This window comes from Ceratotherium simum, chromosome 6 (assembly GCF_057802395.1).
Source record: "Ceratotherium simum simum isolate JZ-2026a chromosome 6, ASM5780239v1, whole genome shotgun sequence".
NCBI classification, from domain to species: domain Eukaryota; kingdom Metazoa; phylum Chordata; class Mammalia; order Perissodactyla; family Rhinocerotidae; genus Ceratotherium; species Ceratotherium simum.
Genome location: NC_141905.1, coordinates 89,773,096 through 89,780,138, shown reverse-complemented (window position 1 = coordinate 89,780,138; position 7,043 = coordinate 89,773,096).

Sequence of the window (7,043 nt, the reverse complement as noted above, 5' to 3'; positions counted from 1 at the left end):
CTGCAGAGCTGCCTTGAGATGACAATGTCCCACTGATGCCACGAGGACCTTCTGGGTGTCCACTGTCAGGGAAGAAGTGGGGCCCCTACTGTTCAGGACCCTGGGGTCCTGCTGAGGCCCGGGGCCTGGGCTGCAGACGAGCCACCCCAGCTGCAGGCTCCTGGCGCCCCTGTCCTGGTGGCATTGGCTTGCCAAGAACCAGGGTGGAGCCCCTCAGTCCACTCGTCCCCCAAAGCTGGAGAGCATTACTTTCCTGGGCCGGAGGAGATGCCACCATGAGTGCGGGAGCACTCAAGACGAAGTGGGTCCAGCCACAGCACATTCTGCCCAGGGCTCGTGGGCCCCTCTTAGAGAAGGCCTGTGCTCACCTCCCCCTTCCCTCAAGTACCTATGGCTGTGGGGATGCCCAGCGGGGCCTGGACACCCTCCCTGCTGCAGGCCACCAGGTCACTGCTCATCTGGGCCTGGGCTCTAGCTGGGGGGCACAGATTCCCTGCTGCTCTGTCCACCTCCTGGGGCTCAAGTGGACACCAAAGGCGTGGGAGGCCGAGGGGGAGGTGACTGGGATTGGTGGCCTCAGCAGTGTGTGTTGGGTGTGTGGCAGGGGTCCTCACTTCTGCAGACCAGCCTCGGCAGCAGCGAGGCTGTGCAGCTGGACCCGCCCCTCTCCCACTGGGATGGGATGGGAGCAGTGGGGGCGGGGCCCAGGGTGGAGGAGTGGGGGCCTCAGGATGGGCCCTTGACCTGCAGAAGGAGTGTGGTGCAGCAGGAGGTTCCAACAGCTTTCCTGGAGAGGACCAAGGTGGAGGCCACCAGTTGGTGAGCTGTGGTGACTGGTGGTCCGTGCTGGGCAAGGCTGGGCCTGGAGGGGATAGACAGCCCCGGCGCCCGCAGCACCAGGCCAGCAGTGCTGCCCCCTCTGCCCCACAGGAGCCTGGGTACAGGGGCTCACGCGGCTGTGTCCATGCCATGAGGCCCCACGGGCATGAGGCCCCAGCCAGAGCAACACTGCCCAGTGACTCCCGGCCCTCCTGCCTCCCGCTTCGCCTTGCCCCTGCCCCCTTCCCAGCCGGCTGGGTTCCCAGGGAGTGGGGCACCAGGAAGGACTTTCAGGAGTGGCAGAGGGACAAGGCCCAGGATCTGGTCAGCCTCCGGAGCCCAGGCAACAGAAGAAAGGTGGGAGGAGGCTGAGGCGAGCAGGAGGAGGTGGGACCCTGAGGGTCAGCGCTCCTGCTTCTCCATCCTGCCCCCCTCCCCCGCAGGAAGGATCCTGGCTTTGACACTGGTCAAATGCTGAGGAAGCCTCAGGTACAGAGCATTCCGGAAGCAGGGAGGCCTGGGGAGGCTCCTAGACTGACCAGCTGAGAGACTGCCTCCCAGCGCCCTGCTGACTCATGCCCGGAGAGACGCAGGAAGTGCAGACAGGAGGAGGGGGAGGAGGGGGAGAGGGAGATGGGGGAGGGAGGAGGGGGAGGGGAGGGGAGGGGTCAGGGAAGAAAAGTGGGGAGGAGGAGGAAGATGAGGGAGGGGAAGGAGGAGGGTGCAGGGAGGGGGGATGGGGAGGCAGTGAGGGGGAAAAGGAAGGAGAGGAGGGGGAGGAGGGGCCTGCGGCCAAGGGGTGGGTCCAGGCTGGGTGCCAAGGGCCTCCCTGAGCTGAGCTCTCTGTGGCAGCTCCCGAGGGCCCTGGGCACCAACAGGTCACAGGTGTCAGCAGGCAGAGGGGGCGGCAGGAGCTGCCAGGGAGGGGTCAAATGGACGGGGTGGGGTCCAGGGAGTGTCTTACCTGAGCCCCCACCGCCCAGCCCCCTGCCTGGGGCAGCTATGGGATCCCTGGGCTGGGACTTCCTGAGAGGTCTTCCTGCCTCGGCTCTGAATCAGCCGGTCATCAGGAAGCAGCCCTGAGGCTTTGCCCGCTGAGCCGCACGGGCTGGCCCCAAGGAACTGGATGGTGGGCCTCTCCCTCTGCAGGCTCAGGAGGGCCGTCCCGGGCCGTGCTGTGGGGCAAGGGACCCTCAGAGCAGCCCACATGGCCCAGGGGTCCATGGATAGCAAATGGGGACACTGTGGGGGGGGTGTTGCTGAGGGAGCTGAGTTGTCCCCCCCCTCCCGGGGTCTCGGGGAGGAGGCTGGCCTGGCCACAGGCTCCCGGGGGCCTTGGGCAGGGCCTGGGTGGGGGAGGGTCTGTGGGAGAGGCCATGGGTTTGAGGGGTGCGTGTGCATGCAAGTAGTGAGGAGTGTGAGCGTGTGGTGTGAGCTCATGAAAGCACAGACGAGCCCAGGGCCCCTCCTCCCAGCATCCTCCTCCCTCTCCCCTTCCTTGCCTCCTCCCTGAGTTAATCAACCTGTCAATCTCCCCCCACCCCCCCGCCCCCACGCTGTCCTGACCACACTGGGACCCACAGGCACCAGGTGACTTGGCACACGCGTTCTTAGGTTCCTGTTTTGTGTAGACCTCAGACGATAAGCATATTTCCTAGGTCTCTTCAAGGCCAGCCCAGACCTGGAGAACCACCCTCCCCTCTCCTTGGCACCCCCACACCCCCCAGCACCCCCAACGCCCCCAGCAGCCCTGGTCCTGGGTGAGGTGGTGATGTGGGGCGGCTGGAAAAGCCGGTTCCGTGGAGCTGCTGCCCCTGGCCAGCCTGTGCTGACAGGTGCATCTCAGCATTCGGGAATGCGGAGGAGCCGAGAGGCCGCAGCTTGGGAAGGCATAGGGCGGATCTGGGCTCAGCGACTGGGCAGCCATGAGCCTGGGGGAGGCTGGGCTGGGCTGACCCAACCTCGGGGAGGGAGAGGAGGCCTCCCCCACCCTTGGACCCTCCTCACCATCTCCCAGGGGACCCACGGTGATCACGTCTGTGCTGAGCCTACAGGCCTCCTGGCAGGATGGGCTCCAAGAGACTCCTCAGATCCTGGAGGCGGGGAGGGCGGGGCAGGGGAGAGAGAGGCATGGAGCCAAGGAGCTGTCCCCTCGTCTCTGTGGGGAGCTCTCAACAGAGGCAGGAAACAAATAGCCTGTCAAAATTCCTCATTAAAATACAGCATAAGTGATGGCTCTCTGCTTGGACAAGGGAGAACCAGCGAAAACCAGCAGCACTTGGCCGGCCATAAGACCAGCCCGTTCATTCTGGCTGGAGGAGAATGTTCACAGGAAGAGAATGTTCACAGCGCTGGTTCAATGTCATGCCGGGAAATGGGAGTTTTTTAACCACAAAGGAAGGAAAGAGAAGCCCCATGAGAAGCAGAATGACACCCTGGCTCCCACTTTGCTCTCCTCTAGGGACCCCCCCTCCACCCAGGGGACCCGGGCCCCTCCCAACCCTGCCCCAGCCCTGCCCCAGCTGGGAGAGGGGCCAGCGTGCCCAACCCGGGTCCTGAAACAATTCTGGGGACTTAGGGTTTTGTCTTGCACTTTCTGTTCTTTAAATAAATTATAAGTTTAAACGAAATAAAGTATCATAAATGATGCTCATTATAGAAAACGTGAACACAAAAAAGAAGTTTCCATTTGGAGGAGAAGTGGAGAAGAGAGCACAGAGATGGGGGACGGGGTGGAAGGCCATGGAATGTTCTATTTGTCCTCCAGGACACATCTTGGCCAGCTGACAGGTGGGGCCAAGTGTGCCAGGGCCTGCCTTGGGGGCTCTCCGTGTGGCCCAGGGGCAGCGCATGGACATCAGGGAGGCGGAGATGGGTGTTCAGACCCCTGGCCTTCCCCCTGGGGGGTCTCCAGCACATCCTGCACCCCCTGGCCCCTCAGCCCAGAGCCAGGCCCTATGTGGAGGGGGTAGCGGCCACCACCCCCTCCTCAGCTTGGTGACTGAGCCCCTGGGTGCAGGTTGACATTCAAGTCCTCGCCTGACTGACCCGTGCTCTCCCTCAGGCCCCAACAGGCCACCCAGTCTCCCTGCTCCCATACCAGGCGCCCACTTGGAGAAGGGACAGGGAGAGACCTCCGCCTTGGCCCACCAGCCAGACCAGTCCTGGGCCTCCAGGGGAGGAGGGATTCACGGGTGGACAGGGCGCCCACTGTAAGCGCAGGCCTAGGCCAGGTCCAGGGGGAGGGAAGGGCAGCTGCAGCCTCAGGCTTGAGGAAGGAGGTCAACACAAGGGGGACAGAAAATGTGATGAGAGGGTGCAGCACGGGAGAGAGCTAGAGGCCCAGGCACAGCGCCCGCGGGAGACGTGGAGCCAGAGGGGTCCTAGCGTGGGGGCCCCGAGCAGAGACCCCGAGCAGCTGCTGCAGGGACACCGCCCAAGGGCATTGTGCTCTCCGTCCTTCCAGGCAGGCTCCAGCCCCTCCGGCAGGAGCCCTTCCCCACAGCCCTCCCAGGTGTGATCTCCCCTCCTCTGAACCTGTGCCTCCATCTGTGCAGCACACGTGTCCCAAGGCGTGGGCAAGAGCCACAGGAGCCAGATACTGGCCCAGCCCACACTTGCTCTGCACGGCTTGTCCGTAGCACGCACTCGAGAGTTTGCAGGGCACTGTTCATTCCAGGGCCCCGCGCACATGCGGGGTGCATGAAGAATCCTCGAGGAGACGGGGACGACAGTGGTGACGATGATGATGACAAGAAAGGTGAGAGTGATGACAAAGATGGTGGGCAGTGCCCCAGCCACTTTCGGGACCCCAGGGCCCTGCAGCTGGCCGCTCTGCTGCCTCTCCCCGCTCCCGGGCAGCAGCTCCCCAGCCACGGGAAGACATTGAAATGCAACCATCCTGCGGGTTGTGAGGATGGGCGTTAATTACACTCCCTCTCGCAAAGCCTAATCAGCTTCTCCTAATTAACCTGTTTTCTGTCACTGTGAGATAATTGAATTCACTCTGAGCCGGCTGTGCAGAGAGCAGTCTGAAACCCACTTGGCTATTTGCGATGGTGGAGATTTCAGCAACAACATATTTGATTTTGAAAACACATTTTCTATTTCTGTTGGCATATGCTCTTCTGATTCACAAGCTTCCAATGTTTTTTCTAGAGCGGGGATCCTTAATTCAGGGGGTCTGTGAACTGGGACAGGAAAAAATGACATCTTTATGTTCACTAACCTCTAACTGAAACTGAACATTTCCGTCCATTAGGAACGTCCGAGGCCCTGGGCTCCGCTCTCTCACAGAAGGCGCAGACATGTTTGCGTCACTGTTGGCTTGTTGCAGACATTGCAACATTGTCCACTCTCACCACAACCTCAACCCACGGGGCTGTGGGGGCGGGTATCCAGCATCACCACTCCACACATCTGCTTTGTTATATTTTGATAATTATTTCAAAGTAACTGGTTTCCTTTGTAATCCTATGTGTCTTAATTCATTTAAAACATTAATGAACAGGTGGAGCACAGGGATTTTTAGGGCAGTGGAACTGTTCCACGTGATGCTGTAGTGGTGGGTATGTGTCATGTGCATTCGTCAAAATCCATAGAATGCAGACACAAAGAGTGAAGCCTAACACAAACTATGGACATTAATTAACAATAATGTATTGATATTGGCTCACCCGTTGTAAAAACGCACCGCACCAGTTCAAGTGTAAATAGTGTGTGTGGGGGGAACTCTCTGTACTATCTGCCCAGTTTTTCTATAAACCCAAAACTGCTCTAAAAAATTAAAGTATTAATTTTTTAGTGTCTATTAATTATTTAAAAAATGATCTCCAGGCTGCCAAAGGGGCCTGACCCCTCAGAGCGCTGTAGGATCTGAGGACAGCTGGCCCTGGCTCAGGCCAGCCAAGCCCCTCGCCAGCCAGCCTGCAGCCCCCACCTGCTGGAGGGGGCAGCCTTTGCCTCCGTTTTGGTGAATGGGGTGGGATGTCCCCAGACCACCGCAGACCCCTGGGGTGGCTTGCAAGGAAGGAGTGATCACACTGAAAATTCAGCGTTGACACAGCTCACGTACACATGTGTGCACGCGTACACACACTTGCACGGCGTCGGCAAGCAGCCTCGCTCTTGGACACCAGTATGTTCCATTCTCAGTTTTTCAGATCTGAAATTCCTCCTCAACGTTTTCCATTCTGAATGCACACGTGGTTTAATCTCCACCATTACGTTTGGAGTAATTAAACCAAAAAGCTCATTTCCGAAGAGACAACGTATTTGAGTTTCCACATCCATGTTTAACGTCTGCCTGATAGTCTAGATACTGCCCTGGGCGGTAAAACAGTTTCCACTCCCAGTGAATACTACCCCAACCACAAATCCCTGGAGAAAGAGATACATTTCTTGTGAAAGATCAATCGTGTTGACTGTTTAGATGCACAGTTCTGGTAGGATTTTTTTGTTCTGTTTTAAAATCTCAGAGCCAGGGGCGGGTCCTGTGGCTTAGTGGTTAAGTGGGCGCGCTCCGCTGCTGGCGGCCCGGGTTCGGATCCCGGGCGTGCACTGACACACCGCTTCTCCGGCCATGCTGGGGCCGCGTCCCACATGCAGCAGCTGGAAGGATGTGCAACTGTGACATACAACTATCTACTGGGGCTTTGGGAGGGGAAAAAAACTAATAATAATAAATAAATAAATAAAATAAAATCTCAGAGCCAAATTCAGCTTAACAATCAAGCTAAATGACTACTTTAGAGCTAATGCATTTGAAGTTGGAACTTAACACATTATATATTTCAGGGAAAAAATGCACAATATATGAACTAAAAAGAAAAGATTCCTCTAGAACTGACCCCAAAAGTGACGGTTGCTTGTAGCAATTGTCGCCAGTTAACGGGAGTCTCGCTGTAAGGAATGACTGGACAGAACATGCACAATCCATTCGACCACTATGAGAAAGCAGTGCTGTGCTGCCCTTTCTGCAGAGACCAAGTCCCCACAACGAGGCTACAGGCTAAGGCACACCTGCCAGGGGCGGGATATGCACCCATGTCCCTTGCTAGGTCCCCAGGTGCTTTATGCCCACCCAGAGATGCCTATGGGGACGTGGACGGGCTCTCAAGTGCAGAGGGCCCAGCCAGGGAGGGGGGTAACACAAAAACCCAGTCAAGGGAAGGCGATGCCTGTGGGGCGGACCTCACTTCCCTGCTAGGGCAAGCCCCTCAGAA